Source organism: Thamnophis elegans, chromosome 4 (genome assembly GCF_009769535.1).
Source record: "Thamnophis elegans isolate rThaEle1 chromosome 4, rThaEle1.pri, whole genome shotgun sequence".
Classification (NCBI taxonomy): domain Eukaryota; kingdom Metazoa; phylum Chordata; class Lepidosauria; order Squamata; family Colubridae; genus Thamnophis; species Thamnophis elegans.
The window spans coordinates 126,161,182-126,187,440 of record NC_045544.1 but is presented as its reverse complement, the minus strand read 5'-3'; the positions used below and the strand labels follow the sequence as shown (position 1 = coordinate 126,187,440).

Below are 26,259 nucleotides of genomic sequence, written 5' to 3'. Positions count from 1 at the left end.
GGGGGGGGACATGAGAATGAATTTGCATTCTCTATGCTTTCATCCATACAGGGTGGTAACACCAAACATTGATTTGATTTGATTTAGATTTTTCTTTTGTTCACTCACTTTGCATTTTGAAAATTGACAAAAATAAACAATCATTATTTATATTTCTGAAAGCATCTTTGTTTACAGCATTTTTCACACCTGCCTACAACTTTTGCACAGTACTGTACAATGGGTAGTCCTCGACTTACAACAGTTTTGTTTAATGACCGTTTGACCATTTGAAGTACAAAGGAATTGATAGAGTGACCTTATGGCTGTTTTTCAAAACTCAGACATGCAGATGCTGGGCAACTGGCATGCTTTTGGACAAGCAAAGTCCAAATGGGGAAGCCGGATCACTTAACACCATGTTACTAACTTAATAACTGCAGTGGTTCACTTACCGACTGGGGCAAGAAATGGGGCAAAACTCACTTAAACAACTGTCTCATCCAGCAAGAGAAATGTTGGGCTCAATTTGGATAGTTGTCCCCATCAAAATCAGATCGTTATGACGAGAAGCAACTCATAATTGGAAAACAAATTTGCTCCATGCAAAATTATCTTCTGCGAGATCTAATGCACCTACCCACTTCTTCGTGCTATAAGAGAAGCTCTCAACCCAATCTACCAGGGGCTGAACGAAGAAGAAATGAGGACAATTAACCGTGGAATGCCTTGCTTCCCGAATTAATACAATTGAGTGGGTCCGTAGTATTTCACGAGAAGAGTCCTCCACTCCTCTGCTCATAATAAAATACCTTGGGCCACCAGGCTTGAATTTTGGGCTTGGACAACTCGAACTATCCCACCTACGGTCTGACCTAAGCATAGTACACAAAATTGTCCTGCTACAACGTCCTACCTTCAACGACGACTCAGCTTCAACCACAATAAATACACAGCAAACAATAGATGCAAACTCAAGGGAAACCGCCTCCAAACTCGATTGCAGAAATACAACTTCAGCAACAGAGCGGTTAAGGGCCGGAATGCTCTACTTGACTCCGTTGTTACATCCTCAAACCCTCACAGCTTCACCCTTAAACTATCTACCGTGGACCTCACCCCATTTCTAAGAGGTCGCAAAGGGAGTGTGCAGAAGCACACCAGCTGCCCACTGTCCCTGTCCTACTATTCCCATTTATTGTACTCATTTCATGTGCTCATGCCCGTGTTTATACTTACACCTGTTATCTTGCACATGTTTGAACGAACTAGATAAATAAATAAATAAAATAAAGTTGTGGGTGCTCTCCATCCCTGGAGGATTTTAAGACGAGACTGGACAGCCATTTGTCTGAAATGGGATAGTGTCTCCTGCTTGAGCAAGAGGTGGACTAGATACAGTGGTCTCCACCCTTGGCAACTTTAAGACTTGTGGACTTCAACTCCCAGAGTTCCTCAGCCAGCTTGGCTCTCGGAGTTGAAGTCCACAAGTCTTAAAGTTGCCAAGGTTGGAGACCACTGGACTAGAAGACCTCCAAGGTCCCTTCCAACTCTGCTATTCTATGTTCAATGACCCAAAGCTTAATCACGTGGTTTTGGGAACAATCATCACATATCTATTTCCTCTCCCCCACCACCATCTTGTCCAAGTGGGGAAATGACAGCACCAGGCAAACCCCTCTCCCCCCCCCCCAAAAAGAAATCCCACCATTTGCCTCTTGTAGTTCTCATTACTGGGGGCTCGAAGAAAGAAAACATTTCATCCATCTTCCAGGTAATAAACGTATAAAAGTCAATCCCTCAGATGACCACTTTTTCATTTACCAGCAGCTGCTGGCAAAGAGAGATCTTGCTTTCCTATATTCCTATAACCGAGCAGCTGTTGATTTATTAAAGGCTAAGACACATCAAACAAATGCTGTGACATCACTTATATGCTGTTTATGGCATTTTAATGGGTTTACATAAAAAGGACAACATGCTGGAGATGGGAGACGGCTTATGAGCCTATCAAGAAGGGGGCAGAGGAATCCCTCCTCTCTCGTAAAGTTGAGGAGGAAACAAGGCAGCCCTCGCCGTTTATGGAGGCTATGATGGGAAATGAACAACAAGCAACATTTTCTTTTTACCTAGGGAGATACCTTGAGAAGATCTCTCTCTCCCTCTCTCTCTCTCTCTCTCTCTCTCTCTCTCTCTCTCTCTCTCTCTCTGTGTGTGTGTGTGTGTGTGTCTGTGTCTGTCTGTCTGTCTGTCTGTCTGTCTGTCTCTACCTACTTATCTTCCTATTTATCACACACACGCTGTTTGTCTAGCTATATTTTACCTTTTATGTACACTGAGAGCATAAACAAATTCCTTGGCCAATAAAGAATTCTATTCTATTCTATTCTATTCTATTCCATTCTATTCCATTCCATCCCACTCTATCATCTCTCTGCCTGCCTGCCTGCCTGCCTGCCTGCCTGCCTGCCTGCCTACCTACCTACCTACCTACCTATCTACCTATCATCCATCCATCCATCCATCCATCCATCCATCCATCCATCCATCCATCCATCCATCCATCCATCCTATCTATCTATCTATCTATCTATCTATCTATCTATCTATCGACTCTAAGCAGCAAACAAAAAACTAAAACCAGAAAACAATGGAACATCTCAATTAACTGGAAGTAAAATGCAGCCACAGCCAATCAATATACAGTATCAGGTGCCAGAGGTCCAAAAATATCATTCCATCTTACAGCCTGTAAAACAAAAACCAACAACTATTAACAAATCAACTTACAGGCTCACCTAACATCTCATTTCCAAGGCCTGGGAGAAGATGGACATCAGAAGATCTTGTGATACCTCTGATCTCATTGACACTCAGCCTAAAGCTGTCTTGTGATTTCTCAAAAAAAAAAAAAAAGTCGCCTTCTTCTAAAAATCAGGCTCCTGTTTTGTTTGTTTTTTTTCCGACCGGCTTCTCATGTTGTGTCTTCTGAACTTGTAATGTTGGGAAGGCTGCGATGAGAGTCACAAAGGAGTTTCAATTGAGGAAGCTTCAGCCGAATCTCTCCTTTGAAGTCGATCCATGAATCAAAGCAATGAATGGAGGGCTTCAAAGGCTTCACAGTCTTGCAACGGGCTTTGGCAGACTCTGTGATTTTTGCTGATGCTTCTGAAATATATGGAAGACCACAACTGCACTCCAGTGGTGGGATTCAAAAATGTTTGCTACCAGTTCGGTGGGCGTGGCTAGGTGGGGGCAAAGTCATGTGACTGAGTGGGCATGGGCACCGTGACATCACTCATGCCCCACGCCCACTCAGTCACATGCCCCACAAACGAACTTGCAAGGCAATGGGATGCGCTTGGGAAGAGGGCAGTGACGACAGCCGCTTTTTCTTCCCTTAGTTACTGCCCTGCTAACTTCACTCGCTGAACGACTCACAGCCAGAGGCTATCGGAGGTGCGTGAGAGAGCTTTGCTCCCTGACTTACGACCACAATGGAGCTCAAAATTTCTGTCGCTATGTGAGACATTTGTTAAATGCGTTTAGCCCCATTTTATGAAAATGTTGTTAAGTGGCAGTTGCTAAGTTACTAACGTGGTTGTGAAGTGAATCTGGCTTCCCTATTTTTGCTTGCCAAGAGGTTGCACAAGGGGATCGAGTGACCCCACAACGCTACAACCGTCACAAGTACGAGTCACTTGCCAAGCATCTGAATTTTGACGGTGGCAATGCTGTGAAAAATATGAAAAATGGTCGTAAGTCACTTTTTTCCCCAACTTTGAATGGTCACTAAAGAAACTGTTATAAGTCAAGGACTACCTGAACAAATGGTGAAATTTAAATTTTTTCACTACTGGTACTGTGGGTGTGGCTTGGTGGGCATGGCAGGGGAAGGATACTGCAAAATCTCCATTCCCTCCCCACTCCTGATGGGGAAGGATACTGCAAAATCTCCATTCCGTCCCCACTCCAGGGGAAGGATACTGCAAAATCTCCATTCCCTCCCCACTCCAGGGGAAGGATACAGCAAAATCTCCATTCCCTCCCCACTCCTGATGTGGAAGGATACTGCAAAATCTCCATTCCCTCCCCACTCCAGGGGAAGGATACAGCAAAATCTCCATTCCCTCCCCACTCCTGATGTGGAAGGATACTGCAAAATCTCCATTCCCTCCCCACTCCAGGGGAAGGATACTGCAAAATCTCCATTCCTTCCACACTCCAGCGGAAGCATACTGCAAAATCTCCATTCCCTCCCCACTCCTGGGGGAAGGATGCTGCAAAATATCCATTCTCTCCGCACCCTGGGGCCAGCCAGAGGTGGTATTTGCCAGTTCTCCAATCTACTCAAAATTTCCGCTGCCGGTTCTCCAGAACCTGTCAAAACCTGCTGAATTTCACCCCAGACCTCTACCATTAGGTGCTCTGCTTAGCCCACAGCATTCTGCCTACACTAAGACCAAAAATACTTTTAAATTCTGCATAAATTAAAGCGTGGCCGAATAATACTTACAAGCAGTGATCTGTTCTGGTTTAGTGCTTTAAAATAGCAGACGGATAGTAAGGTTGTGATTGCCACTCTCTCGGTGGCTTTCTCTGGGGCATCATACTGTGCCATCCTGTTTCTCTTGCCTTTGCTAGCTAACATTTATTTGCTTGTTCATTATTGCACCATTTATATACTGCCTTCTTTCCCCCCAATTCCAGATGGTTCACGGTAATAAAACAAGAAAAACAGAATAAAACAAGAAAGCCATCTCAAAGGCAATATAGAACAAGCAATCCAAATATAACCACTATTAGTCACTGGTAACGCAAACTTAGGCACTTTCCCCATAAGGCAACATAAGCAGTAGGTGGGCTTAGAGATTTGGGGAGCAATGGGTGAGAGTGTCCTTGGGGGTCCTTTTGCAACAGTGATTTTTATAACCAAACCCAGCTGTTATAGCTCATTTTAGTCTAAACTTTCTCAAACCATGACAGAGCCATGGAAATAAAGTTAACATCCTTTATAAATGAAACGAGCTGAGAGAAAGGGACTATTCTAAACCCATGAAGCCGGCTTCCTGCCTAAGGCAGGACTAGAACTCTTAATCTCCCAATTTTTAGACTGATGCATTGAACCACTACAGATAGTCCTCAACTTATAACCATTCGTTTGGTGATGGTTCGAAGTTAGAAATGAGCTGAAAAAAGTGACTTATGGGATTTTTTTTTCACATTTTATGACTGTTGCAGCATTCCCATGGTTACATGATCAAAATTTAGGTGCTTGGAAACTGGCATGTACTTTATGAAGGTACAAGACCGGGGGGTGGGTGGGTTCTGGCAGTCACTATTGCCGGTTACCTCGTAGGCATGCCACTTGCACACACACTTGATGTGCACTGTGCACACATGAGCAATACAATAAAAATTAACTTGCCCTTGTGTAGAAGCAAAAAACAAGATGGCAGCACCTACAGCGCCATTCGAAGGATCAGTTCAGGTGTGGCAGGCCTGGGTTGCTGCCAGTTTGTATTTGTATTTGTATTTTATTATTTGTATGCCGCCCTTCTCCGGGAGGACTCAGGGCAGCGAACAATTCAAGGGGGGAAAAAAGGGGAACATAAAAGACAAAATACAAATAATAAAAGTAGACAACAGTCGCACAACCATACATGTCGAGAGGGGAGGGAACTCATCACCCCCAGGCCTGCCGGCAAAGCCAGGTTTTGACGGCTTTTCGGAAGGCCTGGAGAGAGGTGAGGGTCCGAATCCCTGCGGGGAGTTCATTCCAGAGGGCCGGAGCTGCCACAGAGAAGGCCCTCCCCCGGGTAATAGCCAGATGGCATTGGCTGGTAGATGGCACCCGGAGGAGGCCAACCCTGTGAGATCTAATGGGTCTGTGGGAGGTAATTGGCAGCAGGCGGTCTCTCAAGTACCAGCGACTCTCAAGTTCCAGCGACCCAGGCCGTCAAACCACTTCCGGTTTGGCCGAACCGGTCTGAACCTGTAGGAACGCACCACTAGACAAGGCTCTATTGAAAAAAAATGAAATTCAATGTAGAGAAAAGTAAACTCTTACACTTAGGCAAGAAAAAACAAAAGTGCAGATATAGACTGGATGAAACCAGGCTTAATAGTAGTAACTGTGAGAGGGATCTTGGAGTCTTGGTGGAGAACCAAGTAAATATGAGCCAACAGTGTGCAGTGGCAGCCAAAAAAGCCAATGCAATCCTAAGTTTCATTAAGAGAGGGATACAATCAAGATCATCTGAGGTACTAATACCACTCTATAAAGCCTTAGTAAGATCACACCAAGGCAACCAGTTTTGGTTGCCACCCTATAAAAAAAGATGTTGAGACTCTAGAAAGAGTGCAGAGAAAAGCATCAAAGATGATTAGGGGACTGGAGACTAAAACATATGAAGAACGGTTGCAGGAACTGGGCATGGCTAGTCTGGTAAAGATAAGGACCATGATAGCAGTATTCCAATATTTGAAGTGCTGCCACAGAGAGGAGGGGGGTCAAGCTAATTTCCAAAGCACTTGAAGACCAGACAAGGAATAATGGATGGAAACTGACCAAGGAGAGATTCAACCTGGAAATAAGGAGGAACTTTCTGACAGTGAGAACCAGGGGTGGGTTTCAACCGGTACGGATCGGTACGACCGTACCGGATGGTGAAATTTAGCATGTCTTCCCATATCCGTTGGTCAGAAGGCCCCATACCGGAATGCTCCCTCCCCTCGTTCACTCTTTCACTCGCTCCGCCCATCCTCACCATGCTGCCGAAAAGTTCTCAGAAGAAGAACCAGAAGAAGAAAGAACTGGTGAGTGGCTGGGGTGGGGGGGATGTTGGGGAAGAGGGAAGAGGCAGAGGGGCTGCTAGAAGAGTGTGTGCATGTGCACAGGCTGTGGGTTTTAAAAAATGTCTGAGTGAATCCAGAAAGAGGGAAGAGGCAGAGGGGCTGGAAGATACTATAGGAACACACACTTCCAGCCCCTCTGTCTCTTTCTTCTTCCTGGATTCACTCAGATGTTTTTAAAACTCAGAGTCTGTGCGCGCGCACACACACACAGACACACACACACACACACACACACACACATATACTCTTCCACTCCTTTAAAAACATCTGAGTGAATCAAGAAAGAGGGAAGAGGCAGAGGTGCTGGAAGTGTGTGTGCACAGGCTGTGAGTTTTAAAAACATCTGAATGAATCCTGGAAGAGGGAAGAGGCAGAGGGGCTGAAAGTGTGTGTGTGAATATACACAGGCTGTGAGTTTTTAAAACTTTGAGTGAATCCAGGAAGAGGGAAGAGGCAGAGGGGCTGGAAGTGTGTGTGTAAGGTGGTCAGTAATGTTGAAGACCGGCAAGGACAGCCATATTTCCTCTGTAAATAGCTGTTGTTTTGTGTACTTATTTTTCTTATTTAAGTAGTAAGTGCACAAAATAATAAATTTCCTTTTTTTATATCTTCTTTTTGTAGGTCATTCTTTGGGGCAAAGAATCCAGTGACATTGACTTAACCACTCCCACCCAGTCACATGACTGCCAAGCCACTCCCACTCAGTCACATGACTGCCAAGCTATTCCCACAAAACAGGCCACACCTACAGAATAGGTTCTAAATTTTTTTTTGAAACCCACCACTGGTGAGAACAATCAACCAATGGAACAGAAGTTGCCTTCAGAAGTTGTGGGAGCTTCATCACTGGAAGCTTTCAAGAAGAGATTGGACTGCCATTTGTCAGAAACGGTGTTATATTTTATTTCAGTGCAGATTGAGAAATGTTCAGTTTTATGCTGCTTTCCTCTTTTATTTACTGAAATTCATTTACTGGAAAGGCCTTCAAGTGTCAAGTGCCGGGTAGCTGCCCAGTATGTCATCTCGTACAGCTACCACTGAGCACAAATCGGTCCAAAATTCTCTGAAATAAATCTAGATTCCCGGTAGCAAGTAAGTCAGAAGCCTGGCTGATCAGGAAAAGCTTTTCCGGGAGGTGCCATGCTCGTTAGCCAGCTATGCCAACTTTTCTGTCACCTCAGGAAAGCCGGTAATCAGAGGCAGCAAAGCTACATCACCCCACAAGGCAAAATCAATGGCCATTCTTCAGTATCGGCCAGACCCGACACCGCAGAAAAGCAAATGGAAATATATAAAACTATTTTTAAAAAGTCATTTTTGAAAGCTTATATTTTAAATTGCAGTACAGGTAGCCCTCGACTTATGACCACGAACCCAAAATTCATGTTGCTAAGCAAGATAGTTGTTAAGTGAGCCTTCTTCTCTAGGTTTACATCAGCTGTAATGTTTTATTGCGAGAGGGATGGAGTTTGTCTCCTTGTCTCACATTCCTTTTTAATATCATTTTTCCATCCCTATGGTGAATAAAACTCTTAAGGCAATTCTGATCCAACTACTCCCCCAGTTTAATTGAAAAGTACAGGTCGTCCTAAAAGGACGGCCAAAATTTATGTCTGCGAAGTGAGAAATTTTTAAAGTGAGTTTTCCTCCATCTTACAACCATTCTTGCCTCAGTTGTTAAGTGAATCACTGCAGTTTAAAATTAGTAACACATTAAGTGAATCTGCCTTCCCCGTTGAATTGGCTTGTCCGAAGGTCACAAAAGATGATCACATGATGCTGGGACACTGCAACCAGCATAAATACATGCCAAGCATCCATATTTTCACGAATGAAGGTGAATACATGTGTCGTAGGATAATGTTGCAGGATGCCATCTGAGTTGGTCACTGGGACCAGAGAAACTAGGCTGTGCTGTTTCTCTGTGTCATATAATATATGTGGGTATGTGGCTATTTACATGACAGAGAGAGAGAGAGAGAGAGAGAGAGAGAGAGAGACAGACAGACAGACAGACAGACAGACAGACAGACAGTGTAGGTAGGTAGATGATGGATGGATGGATGGATGGATGGATGGATGGATGGATGGATGGATGGGAGAGTGATCGATTGATTGATAGATCGATAGATGGATAGATACTGTAGATAGATGGATGAATGGACAGATAGACAAATGGATGGATGGAAGATATGGATGGATGGATGAGAAAGAGAGAGATCGATAGATCGATAGATACTGTAGATAGATGGATGGATGGACGGACGTACAAATGGATGGATGGGAGATATGGATGGGTGGATGGATGGATGGGTGGGTGGATAGATAGAGACAGACAGATAGACATGGTAGATAGGTAGATAGATGATGATGATGATAATAATAATAATAATGATGGATGGATGGATGGATGGATGGATGGATGGAAGGAAGATAGATAGATAGATAGATAGATAGATAGATAGATAGATAGACAGACAGACAGACAGACAGACAGACAGACAGACAGACAGACACCGTATATAGATGGATGGACGGATGGACAGATGGATGGATAGAAGAGATAGATAGATAGATAGATAGATAGATAGATAGATAGATAGATAGATAGATAGATAGATAGATAGATAGATAGATGATAGATAGAGGCAGGCAGGCAGGCAGGCAGGCAGACACGATAGGTAGGAAGTAGGTAGGTAGGTAGGTAGGTGGGTGGGTGGGTGGGTGGGTGGGTGGATGGATGTATGGATAGATGAGATGACCCTTCAAGAGCTGTATGCAACAAAACTTCATTTTAATGTATGCCGATTAGTGTACATTTAAAGTGACAATAACATTCTTCTAAGTTCTAAGGTTTAAACCTTCCAAGTTCACAGACTCATGCTAGAGCCCATCCTCAGGGAACTTCTCTCGAGCAGTGGGTGCTAAGTCGAGGCTTATCTGTATTTGACAAGGCCTTGAATCCTCAGATTCTAAAATTTCTAAACCAGGCCCAGGTCCCTGCTTCACTCCAGCTGCTCCTTTCACACCATTCAAAAAATACTTTGAAATTTAAAAGCGGATCGGAAAATAAACCTTTGTGTTAATGCCACCGAGGGAGGCAAACGGGTGACACTTTTACCTGACAACTTCCTCTGCCAGTCGCCACTTGATGCCCTATGCCTTTTACAATCCCAGCAGTTCAAGCCTTTGGTTCTTCAGACCAAAGACAAGGTTCAGCAACTCGAAATGGGAGGTTCTGCTTTTTCAAACAATATTTCCATTTAAATGCAGATTTTGACCTTCTTGCCTATGAAATATTAATACACGGATAATAGATTGCACTTCTCTTACATAAGTGCTCCCTCTTTCTTTTTTTTTCTTTTTTTTTTTTAACAGAACTTTTTTATTTTTCTTTAAAAAAAACACAAATATGTCATCATTTGTCAATCATTAAGACATTGAAGTACAATTTTTTTTGATGTGTGTACCCCTCCCTCCCTCCACCCCCCCCACCCCCCTCCTCCTTCCCCCCCCCCGACTTCCCAGAACCCGTACACGGTATGGATTTTTAACTAACACAGTCTAAAATCTATTGAGAAAAAAGAAATAAAGAAATTAATGACATTCTAGATTGAACTTAGCTTCTTCTTACTGAACTAACTTTTAACAGTTTAAATCATTTCTGATCTTAAGCATAGGCTAACTGGAATTTCTTAGTCCCGTATTTATTTTGTATATAGTCAATCCATTTTTTCCAGTCTCGTTTATATCTCTCATTTGAATGATCTTTGAGATATGCCGATATTTTAGCCATCTCGGCTAAGTTTGTTACTTTCAATGTCCATTCTTGGATTGTAGGCAAGTCTTCCTTCTTCCAATATTGCGCCACCAACAGTCTTGCTGCAGTTATCAGGTGCAGAATCAAATTGGTCTCTACCACTGTAAAGTCAGTACATATACCTAGTAAAAATAACTGAGGACTAAACTTTATCCTTCTTTTAAAAACATTTTGCATGACCCACCATATTTTTATCCAAAATGCCTTAACCTTTTGGCAGGTCCACCATATATGATAATATGTAGCATCGAGAGAACCACACCTCCAACATTTAGGCTGTACATTCGGATACATAGAAGCCAACTTTTTAGGATCTAAATGCCATCTATAGAACATCTTGTAAAAATTTTCTCTCAGATTTTGAGCTTGTGTAAATTTCACATTTCTTACCCAGATTCTTTCCCATGTATCCAACATTATTGGTTCCTCAATATTTTGAGCCCATTTTATCATACAATCTTTAACTAATTCTGTTTCCGAATCCATCTGTATTAATTCATTATATATCCTCTTTATATGCATTAAGCTTTGATCTCTTATTTGTTTAAGCAGATTATCCTCAACTTGAATAAAACCAATTTTTTTATCTATTTTCCACCTAGCCTGTAATTGCCCATACTGGAACCATGTTTGAACTACCTTCTCCTCTTTTAATACCTCTAAAGATTTTAATTGTAATACCCCCCTTTCCGAGGTAAGAAGCTGTCTGTAGGTAATTCTGTCCTGTTTTTGTGCTGTATTCATATTTTCAATTGCGTGTCTAGGAATTGCCCACATGGGTATCTTGTCATTTAATTTATATTGGTATTTCTTCCAGACCCGCAATAAAGCATTTCTTAAAATATGACTTTTAAAGTTCTTATCCAATTTTTTGTTGAATAACAGGTAAGCATGCCAACCAAATACCAGATCATGTCCCTCAATGTTCAATATTCTATCATTGGTTAAGTGAATCCAATCACTAATTACAGATAATACCACTGCATCATAATATAGTTTTAAATTAGGTAGTTTCAATCCTCCTCTCTCACGTACATCTTGCATTATTTTCATCTTTACCCTCGGCTTCTTTCCTGCCCACACAAATTTGTTGATACCCTTCTGCCATTCTAAAAGGTTCGCATCTTTTTTAAGTATAGGTAACATTTGGAAGAGAAATAAAAATTTTGGTAAAATGTTCATTTTCACTGCCGCTATCCTGCCCAGCAAAGATAAGTGCAATTTCTCCCATTTTTTCATCTCTGTCTGTATGCTATGCCAAAGTGGTTCATAATTATGCTTATATAATTTCCCATTTGAAGTTAAAATGTTAACTCCAAGATATTTGACTTTTTTAACTACCTCACATCCTAGCATCACTCCTAATTCTTCCTTTTGTTTAATATTCATATTTATAGCTAATATTTTGGTTTTTCCTAAGTTTATTTTAAAGCCCGACACTTGACCATATTGATTAATCATATTCATTAAAACCATACTAGATTCCTGCGGTTGTTCCAATATTATGACCAAATCATCCGCAAAAGCGCGGACTCTATATTCTTGCTGCCTAATCTTGATCCCTTTTAAACCATCCAAGCCCCGTATTTTATTCAACAATACTTCCAAAGTTATAATAAACAATAATGGGGACAAAGGACAGCCCTGTCTTGTACCTTTTCCAATTTGAAAAGAGTCTGTTAGACTTCCATTGACTATGATTTGTGCTGTTTGCTGTTGGTATATTGCTTTAATTGACTGTAAAAAATTATCTCCTATCTACATTTTTTGCAGTATCTTCAACAGAAATTGCCAGTTAACTCGATCAAAGGCCTTCTCAGCATCCAAAAATATAAACGCAGCAGGGATCTGGTTGTTCTTTCCCAAATATTCTAATGCATTAATAATTAATCTAACATTACTTTTCATCTGCCTCCCTTGTATAAAACCTGTTTGGTCCGTATGTATCAATTGTTGAGTGACCAACATTAACCTATTTGCTAATATTTTAGTAAAAATTTTATAATCTACATTCAGTAATGAAATAGGTCTATAATTTTTGGGTTGAGTAGTATCTTGATCTTCTTTGGGTATCAAAGATATAAACGCTGTCTTCCAAGATGGAGGGACTTTACCTTCCGTTTGAATCATATTAAATAATTCTCTAAGAGGTTCTACCATTTCTAACTGTAAGTTTTTATAGTAAACCGCTGTCAAGCCATCTGTACCTGGTGCTTTCCCTGACTTTAATTGCTTAATTACCTGCAGGATTTCCCCCGAGGTTATTGGTTGATTCAATTTTTGCCTGTGTTCTTCTCTAACTGAGGGTATTTTCTCTTTGTCTAAATATTTGTCTATGTCTAAACCATTAATTTTATCCCCTTTATACAGTTCTGTAAAAAATTCCCAGAAAGCCTTTTGAATCTCTTCCTGTTGAAATACCTCCTTCCCTCTGTAAATCAGTTTAGATATATTTCGAGTTTTCCTTTTTTTCCTAATCTGATAAGCTAACCATCTGCCAGGTTTGTTTGCATTACAAAAAGTATTGTGTTTTGCATATAATAGATTAGTAGCCACCTGGTCAGAGATCAACATGTCAAATTGAGATTTTAATATGTTAATAGCTTCCTTAACCTTTGTATCGCCTGGGTTCATTGTTAACTCCAGCTCTTTTCTCTTAATTTCCTCTTCCAGTTCTGTTCGTTTTAACCCTTGCTTATTTCTATGTGTTTTATTTATATTCATCAAAACTCCTCTCATATACGCTTTGCTTGCGTCCCATACAAATTCCATAGATGTACCCTTATTCATATTCAAAACAAAATATTCAGATAGTAATTTTTTACAATCATTAATATACTTTTCATATCTAAATAAGTTTTCGTTCAATCTCCAAGACCTTCTTGCCTGCACTACCCTTCCCAACTCCATCCAAACTGGGTTATGGTCCGAAAGGACCCTAGCTGCAATCTTTGTTTTCTTGACCCTAGAAAGCAAATCATTAGTGGTTAGAATAAAATCAATCCTTGAGAGGGATTGATGCCTGTCCGAGAAGAAAGTGAAGTCACATTCCTCTGCATTTCTTTCTCGCCAAATATCTCTCAATTCAAAATCATCCATAATGTCAAAGAAAGATTTGGGTAACTTTGCTCGCATCTTGGTATTTAGGCGGGAAATCTTCTTATCTCTCTTAGTGTCTATCACTCCATTCCAGTCACCCAATAGTATACAGGAACTATAGTCCCACTGTACTAATTTAGCATGAAGATTTCTATAGAATCTATCTTGCTGTTGATTGGGAGCATAAATTCCCAAAAGTAATGTCTTTTTCCCTTCTAAGATTAAGTCTAAAGCAATATATCTTCCGAAGGGATCTGCTTCTATTAATTCAGCTTTCATATCTTTTCTTAAGTATACAACTATACCATTCTTCTTTTCCATAGCAGAAGCTGCAAAATGTTGACCAAGTTTTGAGTTGATCAAATATTTTTGATCAGTTGACTTGATATGAGTTTCTTGCAAACAAATTACATCGTTCTTAAACTGTTTGAGATAATGAAATATTTTCTTCCTCTTCTGTGGAGAGTTCAGTCCGTTGACATTCCATGTTAAAATCTTAGTTGTCATCTTTGGTTGGTTGAAGCATTTTTAGAGCTTCCTGCACGGCCTGTTTAACCTTAGGTCTAGCTCCTCCCATTGCTTCCAGATTTGTTGTTGTAGATCCTTGATCGATGGCCGATGATTGTTGATGCTGTTGCTTTTTAGCTTGTTTCTCCATACGTCTAGTAGTCATGTGGCTAGGTCTTGGTTCCATAGCACCTTGCACTTCTAGAGAAGAGAGATGCTCCATCTTGTCTGGTGGTTGTGTAGTTTGCTGTCTATCCTGTCCTTCTTGTGGTCTTTCTCTAGGTCCAGATGGTGCAGGGTGTCCGGCCTTCAATATATTATAATAAAAATCTCGGGCTTTCCATACAGAGTTGAGGCGGTACCTTTGCTTATCAAATGTAAATATGATGCCAAATGGTGCATCCCATCTATACTGTATCTGACGATTTCTGAGTTCTTCGACCAAAAAAGCGTAGTCTCTCCTGGCTCTTAACATTTGAGGTGGTATCTCTTTCAAAACAACCAGGTCTTGACCGCCAATTTGAAGCTTAGTGTTATAAGATGCTTGCAGTACCATATTTCTAAACTCTCTTGTAGTAAAATATATAACGATGTCTCGAGGAAGCTGCTTCTGCTTTGCCAGCCAGGAGTTAACGCGGTAAGCTTTGTCAATTTGCCAGTCTTGATTGGTCCCTGGTCTTCCCATCAGGCGGTCAAAAGCTTCCGATAGGATCTGTTTCAGGTTCTCCTGTTTCTCCTCACGCAGCCCCCTTACTCTTAATGCGAACTCCATTTGTCGGTACTGTATCATAATAATTTCTTTTTCAGCATTTTCCACTTTTTGTTCCACCACCTCTGTTTTCAATGTCAAGTTAGCATTGGCATCATTAAGAACCTCTAGAGTATCTTCCACTCCAGAAATATGTTCTGTTAATACAGTTACAAGACTCAGCATGTCATCTCTAATTTTATCAACCTTAGCATCAAATTTCTCATACAGCTCCTGTTTAAGTCCTTTTATTTCACTTTTAATTTCTTCTTTCATTTCTTTTATTTCCTCTTTTCTCTCCTGCTTTACCACCTCTCTATTATCTCTAAACTTATCTTCCATTTTAATTGTCTGTGCATTAAGAGCCTCGCTTAGATTACTCAGGAAAAATTCTTTCGTTAACACATCCCCAGCAGGGGGTGTAGGAAGCGGAGGCTGCAGCTTTGTGCCAGGCACTGAGGATGTGCCCCTGGAAGTAGAGGGTGACGACTTCAAGTTAATATTTGGTTTTGAGGCCATTTCAAAATTTATCTGCCTGCAGTTAATAAAACTCTTTTGCCTGAATATGCAGCTTTAAGTAAAGAGGCTTTTATTTTGAAGTTTAAGGCTTGGCAAAACTTTCAGTGAGTAAACATTGTAACAAGACCATTCAGCAGATTCATCACCATTTAACTTCCAAATAAGCAAGGTTAATGAAGGAGTAAAATTCTTCTATTGTGAAACCAAAACAAATGATAAGCAATCTCTTTTGTTTTGAATTCTTGTGAGGATTAGCAAAAAGTGTTCGTTATTACCGGAGAAACCAGCCTGCTCGGCGCCATTTTAGAAGCCTCTGAGTAAATAATTTTTCGGAGGAGAAAAAGAAAAGAAGCTAAAATGTTGATAAGCAATTATTGTCCACAGTAAACGGATCCAGCTCGTGATAAGAATAAATCAAACAAAACTTTGAGCAGAGTGGGAGAGACCTACTTTGTCCTGCACAAGGCAGTTTGAAGTTCCCAGCACGGACAGCCGTTCTGCCTTGGGCTAGCCCCCCTTTCCTTGCAAGCACAAAAGCTGCAAAAATCGAAGAGCATTTGCCAGCAAAACAGTTTCTTCTTTCCTTCTTGCCTGAAGGATAAGAAAACCTGATAAGACGTCAGATGGAAGATCCTCTAAACAGGTACGTAGCCAGGAATTCGGAGGCAGCTGATTTTTTGCTGCCTCCACCAGCAAGCTCCTCCCAGGAAGTCTTTCAGTGCTCCCTCTTTCTCTCTGCCTCTCTCACATGCTCACCCGAGCTATTTGTCTAGAAAAACAATTGATTCTTACACTTGCGGGCTTTTATTCATGCATGTGTACATTCACCCAAATAATAGATTGTAAATAAAGAAGGACATCATTGCCTCTCATCTCTTTCCAAACAAGTCACCAAGAAAAGACTAATGTGGTGCAAAATAATTTTCAGTATTCCTAAATTAAGAGGCAGGCAGAAGATAAATGCTTGTGTGGACTGAAAAACATGGGCAGATTATTAAGAAGAGCAAGGTGTAGAGTGGGACATATTGTCCTTTTCAACTTTTTCACAATTCAGGCCATTGGAGACTATGCTTTGGGACTCAGCTCCCGTCATTCGTTCTAGTCCAACCCTCTGCTCAAGTAGGAGACCCTATATCCGTGATGGCAAACCTATGGCACGTGTGAATTGGTGCAGGCCGTGATTGCGAACCTATGGCACGCAAAGTCATCTCTGCGAGCACACAAGCTGTCGCCCATTGCTCTTCCAGTTTCCGGCACGCACATGTGCACCAGTCACCTGGTCTTCCAGTTCCTGGCACACATCCGGGTGCAAAGACCAACTGGCCTGTGTGCATGCATGTACCGAAAACCAGAAGATCATCTTCCCGGCACGCGCATGGACACTGGGCAGCTGCTCTTCTGGTTTTTGGCATGCATGCATGCGTGCTCCCATTTCAGCACTTGGTGCTGAAAAAGTTCTCCAACACTGCCCTATACCATTTCAGACAAGTGGCTGTTCAGTTTTTTTCTTTAAAACCTCTAGTGTTGGAACACCCACAACCTCTAGAGCAGTGTTTCTCAACCTTGGCAACTTGAAGATGTCCGGACTTCAACTCCCAGAATTCCCCAGCCAGCAAATGCTGGCTGGGGAATTCTGGGAATTGAAGTCCGGACATCTTCAAGTTGCCAAGGTTGAGAAACACTGCTCTAGAGTCATGATGGCGAACCTATGGCACGTGTGCCACATGTGGCACACAGAGCCATTTGTCAGGGTACGCAAGATGTGCTGGCCATCTGACTTCGGCCTTCTTTTGAGGCCATTTTTTGCCCTCCGGTGGCTTCCCTGAAGCCTCTGAAGCGCAAAAAACCAGCCCTACGGGCAAACCAGAAGTTCAGGAATGGACTTCCAGTTTGCTAGTAGGGCCAGTTTTAGCCCTCCAGAGTGTTCATGGGCCCTCAGGAGGCTTCTTTGAAGGCTCTGGAGGGCAAAAAAATGACACTACGAGCAACCCAGAAGTCACTTCCAGGTTGCTCGTAGGGCTGGTTTTAGCACTCCGGAGCATTCAGGAGCCCTCAGGAGGCTTCCCTGAAGGCTCTGGAGGACAAAAAACTGCCCAGAGTCCTTTGGGATTGGGTGGCATATCAATTTTACAAATAAAATAAATAAATAAAAAACGGCCCTAAGGGCAAACCGGAAGTCTGTTCCTGAACTTCCGGTTTGCCCAAAGGGCTGGTTTTTTCACACTCCGGAGGCTTCAAGGAAGCTCCTGAAACCTCCGGAGGGCCTCCGGTGTGGGGAGGCTATTTTTGCTCTCCCCAGGCTCCCATAAAGCCTCTGGAGCCTGGGGAGGGTGTAAAAAGCACACCAAAAATGGGGGGGAGTGCTAGTCATGTGCGCATGCGCACTGTGGTTGTGTGTGCATGCACACTGTGGTCGTGTGCATAACATTATGGGTGTGGCACGCTCGAGCATGACCCCCATGCGCTCCCCCCCTGCTTTTGGCACGCAAGCCAAAAAAGCTTCGCCATCACTGTTCTAGAGTCTCAAAATGTTTTTTTTCTTTTTATATTTTGATGACCAAAACTGGATGTAATCTACCAAGTGAGCCATGTTCATATCATTGCTAAGAAAACTGTCCACCTAGTCTCCGGGAGTTGTGTTTAACTTAAGAGCACCTTCATATTTTTAATACCAAGGAAAATAAAGCAGATACTGGCAACCAAGGTGGCGCAGTGGTTAAATGCAGCACTGCAGGCTACTGCTAGATCAGCAGGTCAGCGGTTCAAATCTCACCGGCTCAGGGTTGACTCAGCCTTCCATCCTTCCGAGGTGGGTAAAATGAGGACCCAGATTGTTGGGGGCAATATGCTGACTCTCTGTAAACCGCTTAGAGAGGCCTGAAAGGCCTATGAAGCGGTATATAAGTCTACTGCTATTGCTATTGCTAATATTGCTAACCAGAGGAATGTTAAGCATTACTAAAAAAAAATAAACAGTAATAAAACATGGAAGAGTGGTAGCTAACGACTTAGCATTAAAGTGAACTCAAAATGAACAGTGCAGCCTTATTCATTGTAAAAGCACATGCTCATTCATCATTCAACCACATGCTCATTGCACTGACCCAACACAACACTCTCTTGGTGGTATCTTAAGAGAGTAAAAGAACTGAAATGGAAATGGGTGGTCCCATAGCAAAAGGAACTGATGCCACGTGGACCAAGGCAGTCATAAAATGGATCCCACTACATAAGAAGCACCCACAAAAGAGACCTAAAACAAGACGGATCAATGACATCAGCAAGTACCTATTGCCAGCCAAATTGGCAAAAGAAAGCTCAGGACTGTGTTGGTTGGAAACAGCAGCCTTCATCCTGGATAGACAATAACTAAAATGATTATGATAAGTCAGGATCGCATTTGTTGGAAACACATGGAAGAGCCCCGGTGGCACGTTGGTTAGACTGCAGCCCTGCAGGCTATTTCTGCTGACTGCTGGCTGCCTGCGATTTGACAGTTCGAATCTCACAAGGCTCAGGGTTGACTCAGCCTTCCATCCTTCCAAAGTGGGTAAAATGAAGACCCACATTGTTGGGGGCAATAGGCTGACTCTGTAAATCGCTTAGAGAGGGGCTGTAAAGCACTGTGAAGTGGTATATAAGTCTAAGTACTATTGCTATCCTGCAGTTGATGATAGCTAAAATGATGATATAGAGACAGAGAGTGTCCAAAAGAAAAGGTAGGGGCTTTAGATGGATGTAAGAGGTCCTAAAGTACGGAGAAGATATATCAAATTACAGAGCATTGCAGTACAGCAAATTAGATGCTGATAAAATCTAGTTTATGGCATGTTTTCTACTGTTTCTGATGGAAGGAAGGGAGAAGAGAGAAGGAGGGAGGGAGGGAGGAAAGAAGTGTAGGAAGTTATCACCCAGCCCTCTCCCAGAAAAATGAAATATCCTAGGAAATATTGAAAAGGCAGAATATTTCTCTGGATGTGAAAAGGAAGAAACATGTTTTAAAAGACAGAATAGCTGCCTGTAGCTTTCTGTCCACACCCACTTTATCAATGGGCCATTAAGAAGGCCAAGCTAGTCCCTTAACATAATAAAGAGTTCTCCCCTTCAGCTCCAGGGGGATGGGATTAAGGCATGATAATATTGGCCCTTTACCCAACTCACCACATGGCATCTGAGAACTCAACCAAACCTGGATTCAAAACGAGCCTAGAGAGTTGCCCTTGCATGGCCCCATGGGAGTCTGACAACCAATCAGAATACAAGCTCAAGATCAAAGGCCAGAGAGGGCATAAAACAGGGACTCAGCATCTCAGTCTTTCCTTCTCTTTTTCTCCACCAACATTGAAGCATGTGATTACCTTTTCTGTTCAGGACTCAAGCCATGTGGTCCTGTCCACCAATAAACCATCTTTCCAAGCAGCCTCCATGCTCCAGTATCTTTTTCCCCACTTGGAGCCGAACCCAGAAGGACATTTCTTTCCACAAAAGGAAGGAGGGAAAGAAGGAAGGAAGGAAGGAAGGAAGGAAGGAAGGAAGGAAGGAAGGAGGAAGGAAGGACATCATGTCTATTAGAAGCATTAGAGGAAAGAGCTAACAAATGTAATTTTATCTACTTCGCTTTTGGCCGGCACCAATTCTAGGAACTTTATTAAAAGGCATAAACTTTTATGACTGCAGCTCACTTCCTCAGATGCCTAGATTGATGTAGGATTTAAATTGAGATGAGGCAGGGAAGACCGAAAAGGACAGGTTGGTGATGCAGATGGGGTTATAGGCGAGACAAATTACAAGAACCTCCCAGCCTGCTGGCCAGGGATCTGTGAGAACTGAAGCCCACACCAGCTTAAAGCTGCCAGGGTTGAGGAACACTGCGGATCAAAAAGTCATTGTTTTGCAAGAAATGGGATGTTAACTCCATTACTGCATGACAAGCTGCTAACCTCACCTACACCAAAATGCTTCAAGCCATTTCAGAGGTCTCCACAAGTAGAATGGACCGTGGCACGACAAAACCGCGCTCGACTAAGCCGCACCGCGTCGCTGACGTCATCAACAGGGCGACAACAGCGAGCGCGGAGAAAGAAGGGCGCTTTAAATAGCGCTTTGAAAGCAAGCCGATTCAACTTAAGGTAAGGGTTAGCTTTAGGGTTAGCTTTAGGGTTAGGTTTAGGGTTAGGTTAAGGGTTAGGGTTAGGTTTAGGGTTAGGTTAAGGGTTAGGGTTAGGGTTACGTTAAGGGTTAGGTTTAGGGTTAGGTTTAGGATTAGGTTTAGGGGGGTTAGGTTTAGGTTTAGGGGTTAATGTTAGGTTTAGCGTTTACAGCGTGCTTCTGTCTCTGCGCTGTTGTCGCCCTGTTGATGACGTCAGCTACGCGGTTTCGTCGAGCGCAGTTTAGTTGAACGCGGTTTTGTGGTGGAACCGAATGGACTTTAAACCAGAGGTAGTATTCAGTCGGTTCTCTCCAGTTCAGACAAATTGGTAGTGGCGGCGGCTGCAGGAGGCTCCGCCAACCTGCCCCAACATAATGTGCGAACACTGCGCATGCACAGAAGACGGTACACATGTGCAGATGAGGCGTGCATGCTTGTGCTCATATTTGCGAAGGGAAGTAGGGAAGCTAAGTGAATCCTACCTCTGCTTTAAACACATAATTGTTAATTCCTTGATAACACAATTGTTAATTGATCAGGTATTTGCAATCTATCTCTGCAGATTTCATCCACATAACCCACCAGCTTTCCCTTCCCTCCCATCAAACCCCAATTTAAACCCTACATCCGCCTAGCTGCTTTATTCATTGGACGCAGAGAGCTGCCGTTCACAAAAGTTTTATGCCCCTTTAATAAAATCATTCAGTTAGAAAAAGTGTGACCACAATCCTCTTGATTTTTCACCACCATAGACTCTCTCCTCCTAGAATGCCACCAATTTCTATGGTTAGGCTAAAGGATTCCTAAAGGATTCCCTGATCGTTTGCTCGTAGGGGTTAGAAGTCAAAGGGTAGCTCTGCCCCCTTGTGGACATCCTGCGAATGGGCACCGTTTCAAAGCCAATGACAGAGAAAAGGGAGGAGTTTGCCAGTTCACCAAAACCAGATGACAGGAGCAGACTTAATTGTTGAACTAATTCAGCAAGACCACAAGCATGGTTTGGCAACTTGCTAAGGAAAGGGATCCTGCATGAGTTAAGGAAATCACCCTTTTCTTTAAATCCTATAAAACCCCTGTAAAGAGCATGAGGATTCCCTTCCATTCTTTTTTTTTTCCCCCACTGGAAAATGCTGTAGTCAGGAAGGGATGCTATATAGGTATTGGGACCAGAATTTCCAATGTGAGCCAGCGCTGTCCGAAGACGACTCCGTGGTCATGTGGCCGGCATGTCTAAACACCAAAGGCGCATGGAACGCTGTTACCTTCCCATGAAAGGTGATCCTTATTTTTCTACTTGCATTTTTACATGCTTTCAAACTGCTAGGTTGGCAGAAGCTGGGACAAATAGCGGGAGCTCACTCCGTTACGTGGCGCTAGGGATTCGAACCCCCCAAACTGCCGACCTTTCTGATCGACAAGCTCAGCGTCTTAGCCACTGAGCCACTTTTTATTGTTACATGATTGTTAAGAAGCTCCTTCACAGCTGGGGCGTCCCTGCGTCAGGGGCTCCACAGAGAGTGATTTTGACCTCAGCGGTGTCAGAGCACCACGATCGGCTGATTCTGTTGGCTGGAGTTGTATTTGGAATACTGTGTCCAATTCTGGACGCAATACAAAGCAAAGGCTGAGGCCCCGAAAGAGTGCAGAAAAGAGCAACAATGACGATAAGGGGCCTGGAGCCATATGATGAATGGCTAAGAAAGCTAGGTATGTTTAGCCTAATGAAGAGAAGAAGGCTCATGGGAGACATGATAGCAGGATTTCAGTATTTGAAGGGCTGCCAAAGGGAAGACTTGGGAGTCGATTAATTCCCCTAAAGCACCCAAGGACAGGACAAGAAGAAATGGGTGGAAGCTCCTCAGAGGGAGATTTAACCTGGAAATTTAACCTGTTAAGAAGACTCTCCTAACAATCAGCGGAACAGCTTGCGGAAGAGCAGAGTTGTGAGTGTTCCTGTCTAATTCGAAGCACACTTTCACTGCCGCAACCATTATTGCTTCTCTGCTTGCCAACAAACCGGGTGGGGGTGGAGGAAGGAAGAGGGAGATGGAATGTAGGCTCCAGACATCAAGAAGACATGTGTGGGAGCCAAGGACAGTTTGACAGGTGTTTGCCAAAGCCAAAGACTTTTTCTCATAACAATACAGTGACATTCAATTGGACAATGTGACCTGCACTAATAGGGGGAGGGAGAATCCTATACTTTAATTATGTGGGTTGTGCGAGAATTAGCTAGATCTGGTTTTGCCCTCATCAGTACCGAAATGATGTACTCAATAAAGTTTTGCATTCAGAGATTGGACCGTCTTGACCGTGCCTGCTTTAGTTGGATTCGTCCATTGGAACGTTGACAGCTCCATCACTGGAGGTTTTCAAGAAAAGATTGGACAACCATTTGTCTTGGGTGATATAAGGCCTTCTGCCTTGAGCAGGGGATTGGACCAGAAGATCTCCAAGATCCCATCTAGCCATATGATTCTAGCTACCTGATGGGGGCTGAAGAATGCCGTAACTAAGAAGACACAGCAGCATAAGAGGAGAGCATCTGGCTGCAGCCTCCATCTTGAGGCTGAGACTGGGGATAGTGTTGTGGCCTGTTGGCTGCAGGCCCCACCAGCATCCGAATCAGAGGAGGAGCAGGCATGGGAGTCAGGGTCAGCATCAGGACAACCTGAGGAACTCCAAGGGGGAAGAGGGAATGGAGCTGGCAGAGAGAGAGAGAGAGAGAGAGACAGAGGTAGAGCCTGGATCATCTATCAGCCCTCAAATGGACAGTCAACAGCCCCCAGGTCCGGTGGTGTCTGATGAAGAAGAGGAGGAACAGCTGGGTCCAGTGCCCGATGCACAAAAGCACAGAAGGCAGAGGAGAGGAGAGCAGTGGAAATCTGTGGGCTGATCCTGGGGACGGAAGAGCCACCGCTGCTAGCAAAACCTCACCCTAGCTCTGGGGATAAAAGGCAGGGGGAGGAGATGAATAGGTGTGGCAGACAATTCATCTTCTGGCAGGATGGACTTGTTAGCCTGTGAGAGAAACTTTTTGCCGGGGCTGCCAGCATTCCTAATAAAGGAATATTTTGAGTTCACGTCAGAGGGTTTGTCATGTTTGGGGAGCTGGGTCAGAACAGGCAGGATGAAGACTGGTCAGCGCAAACTAGAACAGTGAAGTGCCATCAGGAAGGCAGCAGCCTCAGGTGTCTGGGTGAATAGCAGCAGGAGTGGGACTAAATCCTGCGGCTTCCACTTGACGAGTGACGAGGATCAACCACCATACTTGGTGTCTCGATTGTCTTCCTCCCAGGACTCAAGACTGGGCCTTGCTTGACAGCTGGGATGCTGGGAAAGGCCTGAGAAAACATCGCAGTGGATTCAGTCTGTGAATCGTTTGGACTCACAGACACATCACCTGTTAGTTTGTCACGATGTTGGGACTCAAAAGCTCTCTGACCTTTCGAATTTCGGATGGGTTTCCCAGCCCCCCCCCCCACCTGAACCTGACAGCTGAGAAATGCACCCACAGTGACAACCATATTCTCCATTCTGTTTCTTTCTCACCTGCTTCCTGTAATATCAGCTACCCTCCAGAGATGTCCACCAGCTGAACGTTTGCTATTCCCCAGGGTGGATGACAAGGCAACAGCATGTCTGCACAAAACAGCGGAGCTCTCTCCCTTGCTCTCTGCTGAAAACCCAACTCCCTGCAGGGATGAAGGCCAAGCTTTTGACACAAATCCATGCCTGAGTGGCAAAAGGCATTGCTGCCTTTGCAAAATAACTCCCCGTGTGATAACAGAAAAGTGCTCTGTAAACTGACAGCTGAGATCTCTGCCTTCCTTGTTAGGGCAAAGAAAAATGGCTTCTCCTACGTAAAGAGCAGCAAAACTGACCAGGAAGACAAAGCCAAGTCAAGAGTTGATCAGAAAAGAATTCTACCAGATTATCTTTGAATAGGTAAAGGTAACGGTTCCCCTCGCACATACGTGCTAGTCGTTCCCGACTCTAGGGGGCGGTGCTGATCTCCGGTTCAAAGCCGAAGAGCCAGCACTGTCCAAAGAGGTCTCCATGGTCATGTGGCTGGCATGACTAAATGCCAGAGGGGCACGGAACGCTGTTACCTTCCCACCAAAGGTGGTTCCTATTTTTCTACTTGCATTTTTACCTGCTTTTGAACTGCTAGGTTGGCAGAAGCTGGGACAAGTAACGGGAGCTCATTCTGTTACACGGCGCTAGGGATTCGAACTGGCGAACTGCCGACCTTTCTGATCGACAAGCTCAGTGTCTTAGCCACTGAGCCAACGCTTCCCTTTATCTTTGAATAGCTATCATCACCATTGATTGTTATATGAATGCTGTTCTCCCCTTTTCTTGGTGTAAGGTTAGGACCTCAGCTCCACAAAGAACACAAGGCTGGGGATATGGTATTTCCTTGGTGGAAAATGCATTAAAAGTAAATTGAGAATAGAGAGGCCTGATAATCTCTACTCTCAGTTTCCATAAACTGATGCAGTAGAGTTTGCAACTGCAAGACAACAATAGCAATAGCAACTTCGACTTACTGTATGTAGCGCTTCACAGTGCTTTACAGCTCTAAACAGTTTACAGAGTTTGACATCACTCGTTAAAGCTCCGTTTTCAGCCACAACAGCCTCCTACACTCCTCTGCCAGTGAAAATGGAGCCTTCACGCAGTCCACCTGGGCTCCATTTTTGGCTGCCACCACCTTCTCAAGCTTCATTTTCGCTGGCAGAGGGCTGCAGGAGGCCATCACAGCCAAAAATGGAGCCTGGTCTCACCCATCCTGGCTATTTCCCCCACAGCCCCTCGAGGTCAAACCCAAGCCTGATGTGGCCCTTAATGAAATCAACTTTGACATCCCTGGTATAGAGTCTCTTGTGCACTGGGGGGGGGGGGACTAGAACCGTGATGGCGAACCTATGGCATCATATTTTCTGGCACGCAAACCGTCAGCTCTGGCATGCCAGCTGATTTTCTGCCTTCCAGAGGGCCCGGGGAGGCTATTTACGCTCTCCCCAGGATTCAGGAACGCCTCCAGAGCCTGAGGAGGACAAAAATGGCCTCTTCCAGCCCTCCAAACCCGAGGCCCTCCAGAAGCCGGAAACAGAACATTTCTGAACTTCCAGTTCTGAACTTCTTGTTGGCCTGTTTTTCGCCCTCCCCACACTTTAGGAAAGCTTCCGGAGCCGCAGGAGGATGAAAACTCCCCCCAGATATTTAGCATGTGCATGCGTGGGTGGGTGGGGCACATTGAATTGTAGGTGTGGGCATGGACACCTGATAGCACGTGCACACACAATTTTGACACACCTTTACAAAAAGGTTCACCATCACTGGAGTAGAAGATCTCCAAGGTCTCTTCCAACTCTGGTATTCTATTAGAACTAGTTTTGGAGAAACTATCAGATGAGACAAGGAAGATTTCTCTGCAAGAAATCATCCCGTTCTTTCTTCGATTTAATATCCTTTTTTTTTTTTTTTGCCTGAGACTGGCTAGGTGGCAGCACATACCAGCTTTGACCGGTTTCAGAAAGCTAAGCAAAGTCAGATGTGTTTAAAACCTGGTTG

The 26,259-nt window shown here is 43.6% G+C and overlaps 1 protein-coding gene across 1 annotated transcript in view; it reads right to left on the bottom strand.

Annotated features, from left to right (window-relative positions):
* LOC116507789 (autism susceptibility gene 2 protein-like) overlaps nt 1-26,259 on the bottom strand; it is a 497,199-nt gene that overhangs the window by 244,327 nt on the left and 226,613 nt on the right. The window lies entirely within an intron of this gene.